This window comes from Panthera uncia, chromosome B1, assembly GCF_023721935.1.
Source record: "Panthera uncia isolate 11264 chromosome B1, Puncia_PCG_1.0, whole genome shotgun sequence".
Lineage (NCBI taxonomy): Eukaryota > Metazoa > Chordata > Mammalia > Carnivora > Felidae > Panthera > Panthera uncia.
In genome coordinates, this window is record NC_064811.1 from 85,596,467 (window position 1) to 85,616,772 (window position 20,306).

The 20,306-nt window shown below is 38.5% G+C and overlaps 1 long non-coding RNA gene across 3 annotated transcripts in view; it reads left to right on the forward strand.

Annotated features, from left to right (window-relative positions):
* The window catches only part of LOC125922983 (uncharacterized), a 79,304-nt gene that overhangs the window by 24,045 nt on the left and 34,953 nt on the right, over window positions 1-20,306 (forward strand). The window contains exon 2 of one of the 3 annotated variants that reach the window (XR_007457855.1): window positions 2,570-2,654. The exons of the other annotated variants lie outside the window; for them this stretch is intronic. This is a non-coding gene — a long non-coding RNA (uncharacterized LOC125922983). The remainder of the gene's footprint in view (window positions 1-2,569; window positions 2,655-20,306) is intronic. 3 annotated transcript variants of the gene reach the window in all.

A 20,306-nucleotide genomic window follows, 5' to 3' on the forward strand; every position in this document is an offset into this window, starting at 1 on the left:
GTTGGAAGTTGTGTTTACCATGATTCAGAGGTATCAGAGGAAGGAAAGAAAATGGTTGGGAGGAGATAAGAAGTGGGATAATGAATCTGCGAAGAATTGGATGATAGTCCTAGACTGAGTGTACCTTAAGGGAACAATCAGCAAAGACTTTCATATGGACCTTGGCCAAAGAAAGGAGAATGTAAGGCATGAGGCATTTTTCCTCTGTAAGCTTCTAAATAAAACTCAGGAAACTTGTATTAATGCTCCTGTAGGCTAAAGCTCCAAAACTGCTGCAAGCTTGGTTATTCTGGCAAAATGTAGCATTTGGCCAAGGTCTAACGAAGCACTGTCAAAAAATGATTAAGGACTTTCTGAAATTCTTCTGGCAAAAAGGTAGCAAATCATAGGAGTCCAGCAACTCAGAATCAACTGGAGCCTTACTTGATCATACATCAGAGGAATCCACCCCTGTTGCATAGGTAATGATTTAATTGGTTTCTACAAACTTTTCCTGGGGTGGATCTCTGGCAAAAGTTGATTCTGGCTTCAACTGATGGAGCCAGGTTGGGCTGTTCTAACACTTAAAAGTTGTGTGGTCTAGATAGAAGTACTAAAAAGTTCATAGCTTCTTTTTCTTCATATTAAAATTGTGAAAATGATACAAGGTTCATGAGATCCTTATCTGTAATATAGAAAAATGCCTAGCACAATAGACATATACCACATTGTAGGTACTTTATATATTGGAACTCATCATTGTTATTATTGCTTATTGCAGATTACTACCGTGTCTATAAATTACAAGCACACTTAAGTGATTTTAAAATCACTAGTCCTTTATCACACAGGTACGTGACAACAACTTCCTCCTAGCTGAATCCACCAGATCATGACTTTACTTGCTTTAGTGCATCCTGTTGACCAGTTTTAGCTACCTCTTCAAAGTCGACTCCTGTTATCCACATTGATACTGCCCAATGTCTTCCCCAGGGGATGTGGGGACAGGGAGTAGGACAGCAGACAGCCTTTAATGCCATCCTTTATATGCTTGCTTTAATTCTTTCATGTTGCTCTCTGCTTTCCTCTCTTCTTTCCTACTCTTGATTCATACATTGATCAAACATTTGTTGAGTGGCAAGGTACTAGGTTGGACAATAGGGATACAGAGTTGACAAAGGCACAGTCATGCCCTGAGGGATATCACAGTCCAGTGGGAGAAATAGATGTGAGCAGATAACCACAGTGCAATCAGATAGGTGGTAATGGAAGGGTTTCCAAGGTACTTTGAAAGCACAAATGATGAGGCAGCTAACTCTTCTGGGACAGGCAGAGAAGGTTTCACAGAACTATCTGAGCAACTTTTAAAAGGACAATTACAGGGCCACCAGTCCATGAAGTGGCAATGTTGATGGGGAAGAAAGAGAGAGTTACTACAGTTTAAGGGGTTGGGTAGATGGAGGAGGGATTCCAACAGAGAAAAGCACGGACATTGGCTTAGCTATAAGATTTTAAGGGAGGCTTAGGGGAAAAAATGGAATGAAATTCAGGGAAAAATAAAATAATATTTCTCAAATACTTTATGGGATTAAAGCAAAAACAGTTTCTTTTCCACAAATGCCTGAGATTGCTCAAGGCAAGAGCATATGTGTTCACTGTAATTCCTACTGAAAAGATGAAATCTTTGAGATTCATGTCATATTTTATAGAGATGCTGTGGTAAACAAAAATTATCAAGGCACATCTAAGCATCATCCAAGAAAGAAGGTTCAGTTTAGTTTGAAGTAAACACATTTTCTCTTACCTTTTTTTTTCTGCCTTCTCCTTGTGAAGCAGTTCAGTAGGTGACAGCACTCTCCTCTCCTTGCAAAAGTGTCCTTGTATTGTAAAGAAAGGACAAGAACTATGGCAATCCAGTGTCTCTATTTGCATCTATAATGTCCTTATATACATTTCAAGACTAGGGAAAACACTTTTTTTTAGTTCTCAAGTTCGTTACCATCCAGTGTATTCTTAGCTTCAGGAGTAGAACCCAGTGATTCATCTCTTACATGACATCCAGTGCTCATCCCAAAAAGTGCCCTTCTTAATGCCTCTCACCCATTTAACCCACCCCCTACTCCCATCAACCCTCAGTTTGTTCTCTGTATTTAAGAGTCTCTTATGGTTTGCCTCCCTCTCTGTTTTTATCTTATTTTTCCTTCCCTTCCTCTATGTTCATCTGTTACGTAATTTCTCAAATTCCATATATGATTGAAATCATACAATATCTGGGAAAACATTTTAAAAAATCTCTCACCACCTCATTTGCCTCAACAAAAAGTAACATCATGGCAAACTAAGCCCAACCAAGTGAGGGCAATCTCCTGACTTCTTCCTTTAACTCACCATTGCAAGACCAGTGGATTACCTAGGAGTTGCTGCTGGGAAAAGCTTCCCTCAATAATTATTAGGGACACAACCATATTTGAGGATAACAGAGAAAAAAATGTTCTGAGGGTGTTGAAGTGCAAGAGGAGTATATTAACTGAGGTGAAAAATGGAGAAATTATTTTTTGACAACTCTATCAAGTCCCTTCCTTTCCCCTAGATTCTCCCCCGAGCTCTTACACCCTACACATTTCCTGTGGGCTTCCATCATTTCCTCATTCCTGAAGGAACAGATCTGGAAGAAGGTGAGCTCTTCCTTAAGCCCAAAAACTCCTCAAAGTGCCGAGGTAAATCGATGTTATATTCTACATACACATATACATTTGTATATGATTTTTGCACAAATATTTACAGAATTAGAGTTAAACACTCTAATTCTTAGCTACTACTAAGGGTTGTCCTGTTTGAACATGGTTAATTTGGATTTGTTTCATCATAGGTGAATATTGGTGTCATCAATTCTAGTGAATATTAGTAATGTGTCAAAAAGAAAGAAAGAAAGAAAAATGTGTCTGTATCTGTTCTCAGATACAGTTCAGGCCATGCACACACCACATTTCCCAGTCCTGTGGAGTTTTATTCTTTGTTTTAAAGAGGTATAATTGGCATATAACATTATACTAGTTTCAAGTAAACAATATAATGAATCAATATTTGTGTATACTACAAAATAATCACCATAATAAGTTTAGTTAACATATGGTTAGGTCACACACACATCTCCCTGTCCTGCAGAGTTTTATTTTAACCTTCATATTGAGACAGTCACCAAGGATGGACTCCATTTAGATTTTAAAACATTAGACCAGGAAAGTGCCAAAGGTAATCATCTAATGAACAAAACTTCTCACTTTGATGTTGAGATTGAAATTGAGACATTGAAGTAGTTAGTTACTTTAACTTGGTATCTCATATTAAGGAACAGTAAATGGTTTAATGTTAATGCAGTGTGAATTACAAGAGTTTTAGTATATTTAAAGAGAAGCAGAGAGGACATTTTAATTACTGTGAAGCCACTCATGATCACAAATATTTTCTTACTATTTTGTAAATAACACTAAACCCTTTTTATCTCCATCAGCCCCAGCCACTGTGGTACCATTTTGCATGCAGACCACTCAGGCTGAGGAGCATTAAATTTAATTTGCGCAAAAGTTGAAGGTGGAAAAGCGTGAAATTAACTTGACGCATTTTTACGGCATTCTCTCTCTCTTAGCTTCTCTGAGCCTTTCCAATCCAGAATGATTTGATTGACTGTGTCAGGATCTCCCCATCCCTGGAGCTTCTCTCTACTCTGTTCAGTGAGATTTGAAGGCTTCTGTTAATGTGTAGCCCATTCTTCCTTAGTCTACAGGCAACCCAGCTAAAGGAAACACTGATTTATTTGGTTTGATATTTAACTTGGCAGAGCTTCAGTCTGTGCTCAAGGTTCACTCTTCTTGGTGACTCATCTCTTTCAGGAGTGTGTGTATGTGTGTGTGTGTGTGTGTGTGTGTGTGTGTGTGTGTGTGTGAAACAGCCAGAGATGACTCAACTCATTCAAGAAATCATTCAGCCTGATCCAAACAGTTTGCAAAGATTTTGAAAGAAAGCTGAATCTTTTATAAAGTTACTCAAGATGAAACAAACCATCAGCAATTGGTTGCTAGTATAATACCTATAATTTGCAAGGTTATTACAGAGACATTTCAACCTGTATGAGGGCTAAAGCTGAGATACTCCATATTATATCAATAAAGGAAGCTATTCTACACAATTTTAAAAGCCCATAAAACAAGAACTGATTGAAGACAATTATGTTTAGAAAGAAAGAGAGATGGAAATAAGACTATAGGCTGCCTACTGTAGATTTCATAGAGTGACCAATCGTTAAGCATTATAAGGACCAGGTAGCATAAGCACTCTGATTATTAAAACGACAGAAGCCATTGCTATCAATTCAGTTCATCATCTCATATGACCATTCAAATAGTATTATTCAAATCACATGGTTGTGCATAGATTTTAAAGTTTTATCAGGAGAGGTTTACAAAGGAATGTATTTATAATGTTAAAGAAGGATAACAGAAAGAAAAAATGTATAAACATCAGAGATTGCAAATTTCACAGTATTCCATTATGATCATTATTATTCAGAAGGTAATGATCAATATATATTTTATGCACTTTAGAGAAATAACCATGTAGTAATTTTTTAAAGGTGCCTATTTAAAATTTCTTCTGCTCAAGACCATGGGTCTTTTCTAGTGCTGGCTTATTTTCCTGTAAAGGATCTCTTCTATCACACGAAATAACTTCTCTCTTTTTTGAGAAAATGAAGTGTTTCTCACCCCAAACAGGACCTACACCTCATTTACCATTACCGAACACAAAATCAGACCACATGATTTTGTCTGCTATACATGGTTATTTCCATGGATGGTGGACTCCTTAAGGTGCAGGTTTTATGTAGCATCATGCATTTATACTTGAAAAATATAAACAAATAAATGCACATGATTCATGCTCTGATTCTACCAATAAATAAAGGTCTTCCTGTTTCTGAAAGGAATACAGAAAGAAATAATTAAAATAATTCAGGCTCATTGGCAATGGCTTTGAAAGAAAGTTTAAAGAGACAAATAATAAACCTATAATTTCGAAAAATAGGACCAGTTTTCCATTAATATTGAAAATGATAAACACACCAAAGAGATGGATAAAAAAAAAACAAACAAAAAACGTGAGCATGAGAGAACATTTGTGCACTGGGAAAGAAGGAGCAGATTTATTTGTCTTTTCAAAAATAATACTCATAGAAACTCACAAGATAGGGATTTCATCCTCATTGCACCAATGAGAAAACTGAAGATCTGAGAAACTGCTACTTGCTGAAAGTTATACATATTGAATATAATGGAACTAAGATTGAACCCAGTTCCAACAAACTCAAGAACTTTATTCTTGTAAGTTTACGGAAAGTGTCTTAGAGAAGGTTATGTCTGTGCTGAATCATGAAAAAAGAATTAAAGCCTGTTTTATGAACAGGTAAACATTAGAGAATGAATATTTTAGACAGAGAGGAATTTTAATAATAGCTATCATTTAAAGCATTTACTACGTGTTAGGGTTCATAACTACCAAATTAACAATCAGTATCTTATGTGGTCCCCATAGCAATCTATTAAAGTAGGCAATATCATATTTATTTAAGACAAAACTAAACATAAGAAAGCTTTGAGTAATCCACTGTATGTCAGCCTGGCTTGGAGCCAAGCCAAACGGTCCATAAAGTCTATCTTCTTTCCCAAGTCATAGGATCACTAGTGCATCTGGATCAGAGTGGATGAGAAGGAAAGTGGTGGAACTGAGCCTGGTGAGTTGAACAGAAGCCAGGTCACAAAAAGCTGTGTAAGCCAAGGGAGGCTGTTTACACCTTACTTTTGGTTAACAAGATGCCTCTGAATGATATTAAATGAGGAAATGACATGATCATACTGAAGTTTTAAGGTATAACCTTAAAACCTTAAGGTTTAAGTTTTAAGGTTTTGAGGTAAGACTCACTCAAATTGGAAGGCAGAGAGACAAGTTAGTAGACAATTTAAATAATTCAAAGCAATAAATAATGCCATTTAGTTAAGTAACCATGGAGTTGGAGTAGATGAGAAAGATTCTAGATATGTCAAAGAGGTAAAAATGAGAAATGGCATCATGTAGACCAATAGATTTCCTTGCTAGGGAGTGTACAATGATTCCCAGTTCTCTGATTTGCTTACTGCATAAATCAAGAGCATACTACAGGTTAACGCTACAGTTACTAGGACACAAATAAGCAACATCTAACAAAGATCCAACTATCAGGCTAGGTTCCAAATTCGTTGGAAAATTTTGGTATAGTGATGTTTAGAAAATGGCCCCATTAGAATTTGGAGAACGCATGAAAAGGCAATTTGCATTTAAAATTACAAGAGGGGTGCCTGGGTAGTTCAGTCAGTCAAATGTCCGACTCTTGATTTCAACTCAGGTCATGATCTCAGGGTTGTGAGATGGAGCCCTGTGTCAGGGAGCCTGCTTAAGATTTTCTCTCTTTCCCTCTTTCTCTGCCCCTCCCCTGTTCGCATGCATGTGTGCAAGCACTCTCTCAAAAAACAAGATAAAATATAAATAAATAAATAAATAAATAAATAAATAAAATTACAAGATAGATGATTTCTGTGTTTGCAAACATGTTATTTGTTCTCATGTTTAACTTAGTCTACCCCACATCACTAAAATGTAAACTCCTTGAGGACAAGGGTTTTATACTCTTGTTACCACTCTAAATTGAGCATGTGGACTAGCCCACAAAACAGTGTAAGACTCAATAAGTATGTGTGCACTGGATGACTGTGCATTGTGTATGATTGAGATCATGATTACAGGAATCCTCATAGTTTACGTCACATCTTCAGTCAAGTGTTCATGCAATATTTTACTTCTGAGCCTGTCAGATCAATAAAATTGAAGTCATTTCTAACATTCTGAGAAGACAGAAATGAGAAATATGATGACAAACTCTCTGAACTCTGGCTCTACCTTCTTCCTCTAAACAATGAGCACAAAATTAATTTTCATATTGGCCACTCTTAAAATTCCCTGGAAAATCAATACTACAGAGTGAGAAGACTAAGGTTAGATGATTGATTTATCAACTTATTTTAATTTTTCTGGCAAGAAATGGTCTTTTTCAAGGCCAGTGATGACTACCTAATCTCTAACTCCTTTCCTTAATCTTTATTCTCCCTCTTGCTGCATTTAACCTCAAGGACCACCCAGTATTGCTGGATAAAAAGTCTTGAGCCAACTGAACTCCATCAGTTCTAATGAGATAGAAGTGAGGGCAGAGATGATACCGGGAGCACTGAGTCTAGGACCTTTGAGGAACAGAGGTAGTAAACAAGAACAAGTTCAGAGACATAGAAAATCCAAACATGGTTATAAACCCAAAGTCAGAATACTATAGAGAGAATCAGAAGTTTGGTTCAGAGGCCAGAAATGTAAGGGAGAAGATCATGGAAGGAGAGAGAGGATGTTCCAGGTTCATGTTCACCTGACTCAGAGCCTCACCCTTTCTTTTCCTCAGGTCCATCTCAGAGGGATCGTCTAGAAAGGTGTTTCTGTGCACACCCTTTCTCTCTGCCTCCAGGTTTTCTTATTCTGTTCCTGATCTTTCATAGTTCTCTAAGGTTTATCTTCATCCCCTGTACTGCACCCCACTGAAAAACCTTATATCCTAACAGTTGCAGGTATTCCCATAATGCTAATTATAGCAAAGTGCCTCTTTCTATCCATGCTGATTGTTTCTTCAATCTGTTTCATTGCATTAACTGCATATAAAACATCTCCAGTTAGAAATAATATTGAATTTCAAATACAATAATATTACAAAATATATTTGCACTGTTTGTTGTTGTTGTTATTTTACCTATTTCCAGTGTTGTTACCTGCATCTGAGTTATCCTCACCTTGTGTTCAGATTATTGCAAAGCATCCTCATCTGCTAATTCCTCTTTCAATCTCTTCCACTTCAAATCCAATTTATACCTAACTTTGAATCAAAGAGAACTCAAGTTCCATTTTTATTATATTATTCTGCTGACTTAAAAGAAAAAAAAAAAACCTAATTAGCCTTCCATTACAGTGAAGTTTCTTAACCTATTTTGTATAGGAACTCTTGCTTTTTTGAGTTTTCAAAAGCACTAATCAGAGACTGTGTGATAACTAGACCCTGTTAACAGAAGCCCAATCATGGATTCTGCACTTGGAGGACCCACTGAGTCCTCATCTGACCATGACTCTCTCCAACCCCCCATCTTCTACCTCTGACAAGCAATCGATAGGCCAGGGTAGTTACCCACCGAGAGCTTTTTGTTCCCTAAGTGGAACTATGCTCTAGATACCTGCCTGGGGTCTGCCTGTGTGAGCCTCTTTCCTGACTCCGTCCTTCTAATAATGAGTCATGAGGCAAATCTGTGCATATCTAGGTCCAAAGAGTGGCCAATAAATAGCTGTTTTCAGAAGGTGTAGATAAAGTTGGAATGTGTATGGTTAAGTCTCTCAGACTATATGAAGGATGGGGTTAAGTGTAGGACGAAAAGGCGTATGGTTTGTAAGTCCCTTACTATCTTTTCCTGAGATAAACTCTAAGGGCATTGCAGTAGATTTCTATGGCTGCATAAACAAATTACCACAAACTTACTAACTTAAAACAGCACCAATTTATCATCTCATTTCTGTAGGTCAGAAATCCAAATGGGCTCAGACAGGTTCTCTGCTTGGGGTCTCATATGGCTAAAGTTATGGTGTCAGCTGGGCTATGGTCTTATGGAGGATCTGGGGAAGAATCTGCTTCCAAGCTCAGTTATGTTTTGGCAGAATTCAGTCAGACTGAGTTCCCTTTCCCTTCTCGCCATCATCCACTGGCTTTTCTCTCATTTTCTGAAGACCACTTGCATTTCTTCTCACAAGGCCCCTCCCTCTTCAGAATGGCAACAGTTCATGGACTCTTCATCGTTCTGACTTTCTCTTCAGCTAGCAGAGAAAGCTCTGTGCTTTTAATGGCTCATATGATTACTTTGGTCTACCAAGAAAATCTAGGATGAAAGCTGTGCCATGCAAAATTACCTAATGAGCAGCATCTCCTCACATTTACAGGTTCTGGGGATTAGGGCCGGATGTGTTTGGGAGCTGTATTAATTAGTTTGCTAGGGCTGCCAGAGCAAAGTACCACAGATTGAGTGGCTTCAGCAACAGAAAATTTATTTGCTCACAGTTCTGGAGGATGAAAGTTTGAGGTCAAGGTGCCAGAAGGATTGTTTTTTTAGGAGTCCTCTTCATGACTTCTAGATGATCAACCTCTCCCTATGTCTTCACATCTTCTTCCCTTTGTATATGCCTGTGCCCTATTTTTTTTTCCTTATAAGGATGCCAATCATATTGCATTAGGCCCTGCTCTAAGGACATAATTTTAAACTTAATTACCTCTTTAAAGACTCAATCTCTAAATAGAGTCACATTCTGAGGTACTGGGAATTAGGATTTCAACATATGAATTTGGGAGAAACATAATTCAGTGCATAATAAGGGCTACTTTTAGAAGTCTGCCTACCATAAGAATTCTAAATGTGAACCTGGCCTTGCAGCTTTGGCCTATGAAGGCATACTTGTCAATGTAGAAGGATAGAACATATTCAATAGTTTTCCAAATTTGCTACTTTAAGTATTTAGATATATGGTATGTAGGTCTCCAATTGTATTCCTGTCCCAATGTTGCAAATCTGGCAGATGACGCTGGACAGAGAAGTGAGGAGTCTGATAGGAAGTGAACAGAGCCTGAGGCTATCTTTCTATTGTAGGCAATTTTGGTGGCAGCAGCCGCACTGGAGTCTATGAGGTGAAGTCTACTGATCTACTAATACATCTAACCCTAGTGATTGAGGAATAAAGCCTGTTTTCCTTAAACTGTAATTGCTAAGCATGAATACAGTCAATCAGACATTCTTGGCTTATCCTTGGAAGATGTAATATCATGCTTAGCTTCCTTCCCTTCTCCCATTCTCCAATCCACACAATTTGACCATGCCCCACACAATTTGACTGTTTTGCCCCTTTCCGCATCGCTTGAGACTACCCAATTGTCTTAGTCCATCTGGGCTGCTATAATGGGTAGCTTATAAACAAACCACCAAGACTGGGTGGCTTACAAATAATGAAATACTCTCTCTCTCTCTCATGATTCTGGAGACCAGACATTCTAAGATCAAAATGCTGGTAGATTCAGTGTCTGACAAGAGCCTGTTTCCTGGTTCATAGATAGCTGTCTTTTCTCTGTGTCCTCACATGGTGGAAGAGTTCAGGGTGCTCTCTGGGGTCTTTTATAAGGGTAATAGTTACATTCATGAGTGTCTACCCATATGATCTAGTCACCACCCAAAGTCCCCACCTCCAAGTACCATTGTATTGGGGATCAGCTTTCAACATACACATTTAGGGGAACACAAACATTCAGTCGATGGCACCAACCTTTCATAAAATCTTCTCCCTGTATTACACCTCTTGGCTTACACATCTCCTCTCATCCCTCATATAGAAGGAATGTGCTGAACTTGTTAAATATTCTGATGAAATGAATTAAGGTTATTTTCTCAGTGTTTTTTATTTTCCCAATGCTACATGAAAAATGTTTTGGCATTAAAATAAGTTCAGGCAATTTTTACAAGATTAAAACATGTTTCTTTAAGATGTCTCAGAGTCTTTAGAATAGGACTATATATGGTTAATATCTAAAAGGGAATAATAATGAAAAGTTTATCAAATTTATTGGCCTTTTATTTCAAGAGTATCTTATGCAACTAGTGTTCCAGAATATATACTTCTTAAAAGCCTGGCTTAAGAGCTAGTATTCACCCAACTCTTTTTTAATATAAATATGTATTATTTATATGAAGCATATAAAGTAATCCCACATATCCATATGTATTTAAAAGGCTAGTCTTTGTCATGACGATCCCCACTGCAACTATGGGCAAATGATCAGGCTATATTAAAACTCCTTTCTGATATGCCAATTTCCCACTCACCTACGGCCTTCAGAAAAAAACAAAAACAAAAACTTTAAGTCCTTTTCACAAAGTTTTATGATGGGCTGAACTCCATGTCTGTTAAGAAAAGATCTGGAGTAAGCAGCTTTATATCAAAACATAAAGTATTAAGATTTCAATTATTAACTGAAATCTACTGAGGGAGAACACAGACTCTTTTTGGCTCTGGAGGGCATTTAATTCTTCATTGCTATAAATGGTTTTGATATCTGTGATGTTGATCTTATCAGGTCTTCCTAGTTTGTAACCTCCATGCAGATGGACACAACAGCTTTCTTAAGTCTTACAGAGTATCTTAAGTATATAATATCTAAAAATGTTGATGATAACAATGAACAGAATGATTTTTGCTCCATCACAAAGATGCTGTGAAAATTAATGACAGGCAGTTTGATAAATGCTTTTGAGTTCCTTTGGGGACGACCATATAAAAAATACTTTAGGTAGATAGATAGATAGAGATATAGAAATACTTTATATATATAAAAGCATTTGTCTTAGTACCTAAGCACTTGTATATTAGATGATCTTAAAATAGATAGTCAGTGAGGCATTTACCTCTGAGATGTAGGCAGATAAAGTTTCTGATATGTCTGAGCAGCTGAACATTAAGCTATCAGGCTGGGTCCAGTGGGTAAATCCTTGACTTAGTTTTTTCATTGTTTACAAATGTCAAAGTGATCTAAGTTCCAAGATGTAACCTATAGAAAGTTGATGAGAATTGAGAGTCCCAGAACCCACTCCTCTTATTATTTTAGCTGAACTGCAGGTAACTATGTTGCAGAAAACTTTATCTAATTTGTAATAATGCCATGGAACTGAATTTTCCATTAGTACTCTCATACATTGTATTGTCCTCAAATACTTTTGCTTTTTTTTCTAATTGAATTTCTCACTTCTGAAGCCAGAGTTTCTTTTATCAATACTGTTATTAGCATTTGCATTCCTATTTTTAACTCCCATTTCAAGGCATGCCTTGAAAACATTTTGTTGAAAGCAGTTATTTGCCATGTTAAGAGTGTTGTAGTTCAGCAAAATTGAAAAATACATCTACTGCATTAGTAACATAAGAACAAAAATGTATTTTATCACTTTGAGTATGTAAACACACAGGGAACAGAAAATCAAATAATAGAACTAAGAGGAGACACAGTCTAATGGACTCGGCAGAGAATTAGAAGCCAAAAATATCTGAGCTTCAACCCCGGCTCCAATACAGGGTTCTATGTCCTTGAGTATGTTCCTGTCTCTTGGGGTGGGGGTGGGGGGGCAGAAAAACAGAAAAAAAACAAAAGCCTCATTGTAGTAGAAACAGGGGAGGGTTGTCAGAAATAAGGCAGATATTTCAGTATTATCTAAAGCAAGATTTCCACTTCAGCTATGACTGGTTTTTTTTTTCCCATGTTTTTGTTACAAACTTGATACTGTCTCCATTTATGCTTCTGTAATTCAAATTGTTTGTCTCCATACCTTTTGAACTTGAATGCTTCCCTGGGCATAAGTAAGTCATTTGAAAGCCCTGAATCAAACAGCCTTACTCTTCATTCTTGTACTACACCAGCATGCAGTGTATATATTCTTTAAAGAGACAAGGAGTTCGGGAACCAGAATACGTGTGCCTTGTGGTCTCAAGTTTCTCTAAGGGTTTAACCGGTTGAATATATTCTATTACATGAAATCACCTTCTGTGATGTTTGGACAGGAAACAGAATGCATGGCCCCTCATCAGCAACTTGTATAAACTTGTCATTTTAACTAGTTAGGGACCATTTGTGTGAGGGCTTATACATCACCTCACGAAAAACAATGATCTCCTCACATGAGCAAAACATCCTAAAATATATCTTGAAGGCAGAATTGTGTACTATGCCTCTGTATTTCCAGAATCTAGCAAAGTGTTTGATATGTAGAGAGGGCCAAATAAGTACTTGTTAAATTGACCTGAATATGTTTCTCTTCATAACTATGCAAATAATAATATTTCCCCAGGAACCAGTAAGGGGAAAATGAATGGGTAAAGACCATAATTCTGCTTCTTTACCATCCTCTTTCATAGATGTGGCAGCTGCAGCAATATTAGCCACCATCCCATGCAGGGACTGCCACCATAGCCTAGACTCTATCGAAGGGAATCCTTGTCCAGATGCTATATCTTGGGATCCCAGACAGACCGCTGTGTGTATCACCTCCTCTTCGGTCCCTTTCTACTCTTCCTATAGGCTCGTCTTACATAGGAAGGTCTCCTCTTCTCATCCCACAATGGGCTTCTTAGAATTTCTTTGGGCAGTAGTGGAAAACTTCCCTCAACTATGCCAACCTCTCTCTACCTTGTGAGTTAACACTACCAACTCTTCACTGTCCCCTTTGTTAAATGGACAGATTGCTAACTCTGCCAGAGTCCTCCTGTGGCCACTTCAACCCTTTTTGTTGTGGAGGCTGCTGCAGCATGGAAGATACAATTTCAGTAAATCACTACAGCTACTGCCCTACCAGTATCCTCTTATTTGAGTTTTTGCATAAAGACGCCACCACATCTCTAGAAGATAAAATATGTACATACTTCTAAATTAAATCCTTTTTAAAATTCATGATGTTCTTGAGGTTCTATATATAAACTGGAACTATTAGGGAATAGACTTTCTTCCCAGAATATTCCTTTGTTGGACCTCTTTCCTTCCCTGTCTCACCCAAATGAGACAAAGGCAAAATGGTACTGTCTCCCAGGGAGTTCGGTTTTATCAAATGTGAAAATGGAAAAGCCCCACATAAAACTTCCTTTCCTAGACAGAAAGGTGAGTGTGATACATGTTACTTGTAACAGGAAGTAAGTCTGTTTGGGGAGTCAACTGCTGTGTACAGACAATGAAAATATGGAGGTTCTGCTCCAGCCAGGTCAATTCCTTAGCCTTTAGTCAAGTCTAAGTCTCTCAGCGTATGGTAAGCTCAGTGGGATGGAGGGACAGAAGAACTCCAGAGAATTCTAACTATGCCAGGTTGCCATCTGGTACAGTTAGAGCTCTGCCCCCTCCCCCCAATCTAGCTCTGCAGCTAGGTGTTGGCTTGGGTGATAATAAGTTATGGGTATAAGAAATAAGAGTAGACAGTATCTCTAAGCTTGGTAGGCAAAAAGGAATAGATTAAAAGAGACAGGATTTCACTTTGAAAAACATTGATATAATGGACTCTAGCCACAAATTCTCTTTAGAAGAGCTTTGACATTTTCCCTTACATTCTATACTTTGATAAGGGAAGTCCTTTTTTATTTACAGGCTGGGACCTAAGATAGGGAGATAGCTATGTAAGAAAAAAAAACAAAAAACAAATGGAATACATATGGCATATTGGCTTTTTCCTGAGTCTGGGACAATTGATTGCTCAAGCATTCTACAAGTAAGGATATGAATGATTTAGGTATGGGTCCAGCCTAAGACTGTGTTAATACAGATAGAGAAGTAAATGCGTGTAAAAGCTACAGAGAGTAAAACCCCAAACACTCACAAGCTGTGAAGCATATTCTGGATTAACGTGTGGCCCCAAAATTCATACGTTGAAATCTTACCCCTCAATGTGATGGTATTAGGTGGGGCCTATGGAGCATGATTAGATCATTAGGGTGGAGCTCTCATGATTGGGATTAGTGGCCTAATAAAAGAGACCCCACAGAGCTGCCTTGCCCCTTCTGCCATATGAAGACACAGCCAAAAGACTATGAACAGGAAGCCAGCTCTGAGCAGATATAGACTCTGCCAGCACCTTGTTCTTGGACTTCTTAGCCTCCAGAACTATGAGAAATAAATATTTACTGTTTAAGCTACTTAGTCTATGCTATTTTTGTTATAGAAGCCCCAAAAGACTAAGACAGTTTATATGGACTAAGGGAGAGGTCTAGAGCCAAAAGGAAGCAGAAATTCAAAACCAATGCTTCAATGTCATCTAAAACATTCTAAACAAAGAGTGACATAAAACTAGTACAAATCTGACAAAAATTAGCAAAGGACACTAATCACAGTACAATGGGCCACTGAAATACTGTGCAAGGCTTCAAGTATATTATTGCCAGAAAAAGTATCAAAGACTTGAAGAAATACAGAAACAGTAACAAAATGATAAGTGGTACCCGGGTTCATAACTGCAAAGAAAGGGGAGAAAAATTAGCTTTATGTTCATTAGAAAGGAAGAGATTAGGAGGGATAATTATTGAGGTGTCTAAAACTCTGATGAGTATTGAGAAGGGAGAAGCAGGAAATGGCTCACAAACTAAAGAGGACGTCAACAGAAAGGGACAAAGAACTGTGCATTAAAGGGAATTCAGAAGCAACGTATTTACAGAGTAATTGGTCTGCAGAAAAGGCTACGGATATCAGAAGGGCAACATCTAAGCCCTGAGTGTATTTTTACAATGAGTCAGATGAGTGCTTTTGGGGGATAAGTTGGGGGTGGGGGACGCTCTACAGACACAGGACCTGCATGAAGGGATTGGTGTATTTGTCAGGACAATGTGGCTGTTTTCCGTCCTGAAAAAGAGAGCTGCTTTCCCTCATTAAGTTAACACACTGATCTGGCAGAGTCACATACTGGAATCCCAAAGACATCAGCTTCCATCTACACTTTTCATTCCTAATATGCTTAATTTGGCTTAGTCCACTTCATGGCAAGTTTATAATATCATCAATATGTGGATGGCCTGGTGTCTGTATGTCAGATCCCGAGTCACTTGCCTATCAGAAAAAGCATAAACCAGATAGGATGTCAGCTGAACAAACCTCCAGGTCTGAAATTCAGGTTCAGTCCTGATAAACACCATATAGTACTGAGAATTTATCTCAGCTGGTCAGTCCCATAGAGCCGCTGACTTTTTTCCAATCACCTGACTATCTCTTATCCTCTAGAAGCAGGGTAAAAATTCAAAATGCAATCCATACAAACGAATTTTTCCATAATTTGATTTATTATTGTTACAAAATATTTTGATAAAATGTCTGGGTTCAGGGCAAACCAGTACTTGTTCTTCTCTAGGAGGATGTATGCCCTAGATTCCACTTTCCCTGAACATCGAAAGGTGTCCAATCCCAGAGAACATGCCGACCATGGTGACTGCTCGAGTCACCTCCATCCCTTTGTAGGGTGGAAGGTCAGCCTCACTGAACATCATTCTCCTTTCAAACTAATACAACATTCCTGCATCCAGGAGATCTTACTGTGTTAAATTTCTCTTCTAAAATGTCAGTCGTGGGGCACCTGGTTGGCTCAGCTGGTTAAGCACCCGACTTGATTTCAGCTCAGATCATGATCTCAGGGGTCTTATGAGTTTGAGCCTCACTGACAGTGCAGAGCCTATTTGGGATTCTCTCTCTCCCTCGCTCTCTGCCCCTCCCCCACTTGCACTCGCTTGCTCTCTCTCAAAGTAAATAAACTTTAAAAAAGAAAGTAAAAGAAAAAAGAAAAGAAGATTTTCTTAAAAAAGAAAATAAAAGAAAATAGTCTCATTCTTTCCCTTCAACGCATAAATATGTCTGAATACCTCCCCCCAAAGTGCCCCCTTTAGCTACAACTGTGGTCCAACTCTTTATAAAGAAAATTCTTTCTGGAAAAAAAAAAAAAGAAACAAACTCATGGGCCCTGCTTCTGCATGGTCCCCAGCACCCACTAATTCCCCAGCCTCTACAATTTGGCTGCTGGCCTCAACACTAAACCTGTTTTGGTAAAGGTCACTCATGCCCACCTAATAACAAAATCAATGAACATTTTGTAGTCTGGGGTGTTCTTGGAGAGTTTACATTCTCCTTCACACTCTTGCTTTCTTTGGTGTCGAAAACATCAATGCAGGGTGCCTGGGCGGCTATAGGTAGGGCATTCAACTCGATCTCAGGGGCCTGAGTTCAAGCCCCATATTGGGTGTGGAGCCTACTTTTAAAAAAACAAAACAACATCAAAAATAACCATCAATGCCTCTCACTGTCTTTCTGCCTTTCTGTTTGTTCCTCCTTGTTTTTTCCCATGATTCCTCTTACTCTATGTACTCCTTCAAGTTGGTGTTTTGCAAGATTATCTCACTAGTCTTTGTCTTCACTCTCCTATTTCCTCTAATCTTCCTTATCTGATATCTAAATATCATCCACATTCCAAACATCCCAAGTCTCTTATTTCCATTCCAAACCTTCCTTGGGTTCTAAACCTCAAGTGAAACTGTCCGCAAGACATTTTCTGACTGTCCTTCACATACCCCAAGCCTATTACTTGTAACCCTGTAACTCATTGACCATCATTCCCTTTGCTAACCTTCCCCTCGTCCTTCTACTTGCCTCTATTAATGAAAACTCATAAATGGAGAGAGAATTCTAGGTTATTCTTTTTTATTCAACATCCTTACCCAAGTGGCCAAAAGTTCTATGCATTTTATTTTAAACATTTTTTTAGATTCAGTTTCTATTTTGGCATCCCAGCCTTAGTTCCTATTTCAGTCGGATTTCACTTGACCCATTGAAACAGCTTCCTCACTGGTATCTTAGACTCCAGTCCTGCTCCTCTCCAGTCTGTCCATTAGAAAAGTTTTGCATAAATCAAATCTGATCACATAGTGTCCTGCTTAGACCAGGCTGCTTACTGCATCAACACTGGAAAAAAAAAAGTTCTCTAAACTCAGCTTACATATTCAGTCTCATCCCTCGTGTGCTCCATCCAACCTTCTCTGAGCCTTTAAATGTCCTTGAGAACAAAACACTCTCTTGTGCCTTGATGACACTGCAAAAGTCCTCTTCTACTGGAATACCTTTCTCTCACTCCAATTATTTACCTGGGAAAACTTTTGCTTAGGCTTGAAGGCTTAGTTTAAACATCATTTGTGGCATTCTCTTTGATATTCATCACCCAACACCAGTCAGAGTTAGGCATCCTTTGATCCTCCCAAAGCACTTTGTGGAAGTCTGTAAGTTTATGACATGTGGTCTCTGCATGGTTTGCAACACCCTATTCCCCATTGGATTCTGAGTTCCATGAGGTCAGGGATGTTGTCTTATCTTTTTGGCCTACCCCAGTGGAGTAACTGGTTCAGACAGATACCCAGGAATTACTTAGTGAAATCAATAAACGGCTTTGTTAACTTTGGTTGTGGGATGTTCGAGTTCCCATGGTAACAATGGTTGGGAAAGCATTCCAGGTGGTTTCTTCTACCATAGAAAGTCAAGAAGGTGGGACTGGACACCTTTTTCTAAGCTAGCCGGAAAACTCCCCATGAATTTAAGCCACTAGGAAAAAGTTTTTAAATCTACACTCACCCTTCCCCCAGAAAAGTGCAAAGAATTCAAGTTTTTGAGCAAATGCTTACTAACCAACCCCAGAAGGTATTTTAGAGGTGTCTAGATCTGAATTTTCTTAGAGAAGTTTAATAGTAGCAACACATGTGGTATATGTAGCATTTTTTCCTAAATGTTTCCATCTTTATCTTGGCATATATTTTCACAGATCTAGCCAGCAGATATGAGAATATACTGAGATTTCATTTAGCATATGAAGAAACCAAGGACTCAAGATGTTAGGCAATTTTCTCAGAATTACACAATGTGTCACCAACTGATTGGTATCCAGTCTCCTAAATCCATGTTTCATGTTCTAGCAACCTGAATTTGTTGTCTCCTGTCTAAAGGGTCCTCCTCTCTCATGTCATTTTTTATTAATGCATAAATCCACATATCTTACAAAGATTTTAAGGGCCATGATAAGAGAAAATTAACCACTTTAGAGTGAGGGAGCCTGACCATGAGTTCTTCTCAGACACATGCAAATAGTCACATGCAGGAACACATAATAACACGAGTACTGGGGCCTGGAAGATCTGGGCTGAGTCCCAGCACCACTGCTTTCCAGCTTGGTCACTTTACTTCTCAACCCCCTTGTTTACAAAAATGGGAATAACAACAATTACACAATTTACTATGTAAGTCTTGTGAGACAACGGAGCACGTGGAACCATTTTGCCAAGTATAAACATGATACGATGATGCTGAAAACTTAGTGAGTGTTCACGGTGTGCAAGGTGGTGCTCTAAGTGTATTTTACGGATATGGACTCATTTTAATCTTCACAATGATTCTACAAAGTAGATACTATTATTTTTCACGCTTTATGATGAGAAATTCAAAGCATGCAAGACTTAAGTTACTTCTCCCAAATGACACAAGAAATGGAGCTGGAATTGGACACAGACAGTAACATGGCCAAGCTCATCTCTGGCTCCCAAGCTAACACACTGAAGACTCCCAAGTTCTGGGATCCTCAGGTGTATGAACTCACTTCATTGCTTTTTCTGTGTATCATCTCACTCAATCCCTCTACATCCTTCTAAGTTTATCCAGGCAGGAAATAAGCATAACAGAGCTCCATGCTTGGTCTTCCACTCTATTCTGAACACAGCAGTCAGAGCAAGCTCTATTCGCTCAAAACCCACTAATGCTTCCCATTTCATTCAAAGTAGAATCTCAAATCTTGGCTATGGCCTACAAGGTCCTATATATAGGGTCCTTGACTGCTTGTTTTACCATGTCCTCCTTCCTCTCTTCCAGCCACAGTGGCCTCTCTGCTGTTGCTGAAAAGTGCCACACATGCTCCTACTCCAGAGCCACTGTCTCTGCTTTTCCCTCTGCTGGGAATGTTCTTACTCAGTTGACAACAGGGCTCATCCCTTCACTTCATTCTGGTGTTTGCTCAAAACATAAACTCTCAGAATCTTCTTTGACTATTCAGTATAAGATAGGAAGTACCATTCTCCTCAGCCACTCTCTAACTTCTTACCCTGGTTTTATTTTTCTTTGTGGCACCTAGCATCACTGGCCTCCATTTATGGCACCTGAAACATTTATCTTTTTTATTATCAGTTTCCTTCCATACACACACACACACACACACACACACACACACACATAAACACCCTCTCAACACCCCCCATACACACACACACACACACACACACACACACACACACACACACATTAGAATACTAGCTACTTATCAAAAGTCCTTGGTTTTGTTTCCTGCCATTATCCCCCTAGTACCTAGAACAATGCCTGAAATATAGCAAAAGCCTTGAAACAGACAAGTTGTGAGAATAAATTACTCTTTGCCCTCACAGAGTTTAAAATCTGGTAAAGAGGCAAAGGAAGATTATTAAAGAAATAGCTGACAGTGACAGGAAAATCTTGGATGGTATATTTTTTACTGCATTTCCTTAGAAATTTTTTGAAGCCCCAAACACAGTTCTAAGGAGTAAATATTACCAAATAAATA